The sequence below is a fragment of the Triticum dicoccoides genome, chromosome 3A, assembly GCF_002162155.2.
Source record: "Triticum dicoccoides isolate Atlit2015 ecotype Zavitan chromosome 3A, WEW_v2.0, whole genome shotgun sequence".
Lineage (NCBI taxonomy): Eukaryota > Viridiplantae > Streptophyta > Magnoliopsida > Poales > Poaceae > Triticum > Triticum dicoccoides.
Window position 1 is genome coordinate 696,678,958 of NC_041384.1, and position 2,132 is coordinate 696,681,089.

The following is a 2,132-nucleotide window of genomic DNA, read 5'->3' on the forward strand; positions in this document are numbered from 1 at the left end:
TTACGAAACGGCCACACGGACTCGGCCGTCTCCTTCCATGCATGTAGGTAGCTAACAACCCCTAACCAATATAAGATCAAGACTATGGCTAACAGGAACACCATGGCCCCGGCGCCTGCTCTCTCTCTCTCTCTCTCATGAAACGAAATGAGCTCTGCACCATGGCAGATCGTCGGACGCGATTTCTTATAGCCAAAGCAAGGACCGGCTGTAAACTGACGGGATGCTACTGCGGGTCGCCTAGTGGAAACGGAAAGTGGACCCATTGTCTGTGACCGGCTGTAAACGACGAGCTTCAACACTTTCCTTTTTGCTCCCTATAATTAATGTCGGTGAAGAATGGATACAGTTTAGAGACAACCAGGCGCTTTAATTTGCTGCCCCAGGCTACATAATTAAAGTAAAACAAATCCAAATAGTAAACTCTTCGTGAAAGTATTTCACAAAACAAAACCTTTAGTTAGCGCCCAACGCGTAGACGCTACATATATAGCTAACCATATGTTGTGTCATAGTGCCCAACGCGTATGCGTTGTGTCATAGTGCCGTTCTCACAGGCGCTACATATATAGCTAACCATATGTAATTATGTAGTCAATATATTTTTTGTAATATGTTTATGTGATTATTAAAAAGTGTTCAATGATTTTTTAAATATTCATGTAATTAAAAAAGTTCATGCATTACAAAATCATGTAATTAAAAAAGCGTGAGACATTCTAAAAAATCCATATAATTACAGATTTATTTGTTATGAAAATCCCCAATCCTAAAGGCAAGCCCATCTCCCTCTAGCTTGCCAATGACGACGGGGTGTAGATCCTGTACCTAGATCGGCGACCTTGGCCACTGTAGGCACCGTTCCATCTCCGCCCCAACGAATCTAGGTCGTCTCGCCGGCGGCGGTCGCCGGTCGGGCTGCCCGGGGGGACATCTTCTGTGCTGCGCTGCGACATTGGGCGAGCAAATCTCCAGGTATCGTTCTCCGACGTCTAGAGGACAACCTCTATCTACCATGTTCTTACCCCATCGAGTCATTGTCCACATGTGGCTTCTCGATCTACTATTTTTCTTGCCTCATCCAGCCATCCTCCACAGGTAGCCCGCCTACCCCCATGCCTAGCTCGGACATCTGCTGATGGCAAAGAACAGACCTCGGGTCTTCAGGAATGCAGGTTTGCCATGCACCAAAATGGTTCTTTCAATTGAGATGAAATTAGGAAAACAGTACAATCAGCCACATTGCCCTTTTTCTTGTTCCATCATATAAGTATCTTGAGTTTTGGTGCGCACCTTATTAAACATGATCCATTATATGAAGTTCTAGAAAACGTTGTTACTGACCCATTCTGGTTGTTGTGATAAGAAAATCACACTTGATTATTTTCAGGACCTCTGGAGACCCCTGCCACATGTGATCGAATGTAGATGAAAAGAGCGTAAAAACTAATAGAATGGAGTACCATTTCTGGGAATAAATGATCATTCAATGGGTAAGTATCTTCTAGTTGGATCTATGGTTACTTTTTCTTATTCCCAGAAAGCTTTCTATATTTGAGTTAAGATTTCTTCATACATGAACGAAACATTTGTCCTAGCCAATGATGTGGCGCAGGTTTTCTATGTGAAGGACATGTCTACTAAATCGAGAAAAAGAAAAGATAAGGAAGTGAATACATCATACGATGAGCCGCACCGCCACTTAGTTCTTTCAGGAAAAAGAGACATCGTGGGATTGGAGGGCAAGATAGACATGTCTGAAGATTATGAAAAGTTTTATGAAATTCCTCCGTTCAAAGTCAAGGCTGACCCAAGCACCCTGTTAGACGAAGAAGATTATCCATGGTTACGGCGCAATAAGCAAAGGACACAAGAGAAGAAAAAGTGAAGACTTTCTCTCGACAACTATTATGGTGATGCCTTTGATCTAGAATATGACTGCAGTTACATGTGAAGAAATGAAATGCCTTTTGTAACAGATGAGTTTTCGTCCGAAACCCTGATACTTCGAAAGAGATTGTCCATTTTGTACACGAAGTGATCCAGCATTTGCTGTAACCCACTCAACTTTTCAGCACATGCTATGTGGGTGAAATGATGATACCATACCAACTTTCAATCTTTTCAGAGTT

The 2,132-nt window shown here is 42.6% G+C and overlaps 1 long non-coding RNA gene across 1 annotated transcript; it reads left to right on the forward strand.

Moving 5' to 3' along the window:
- Positions 1 to 819: 819 nt before the first annotated feature.
- LOC119273163 lies at positions 820 to 1,512 on the forward strand. Its single transcript, XR_005134812.1, has 3 exons — positions 820 to 975; positions 1,099 to 1,175; positions 1,391 to 1,512. It is a non-coding gene; the product is annotated as an uncharacterized LOC119273163 (long non-coding RNA).
- Positions 1,513 to 2,132: the final 620 nt, after the last annotated feature.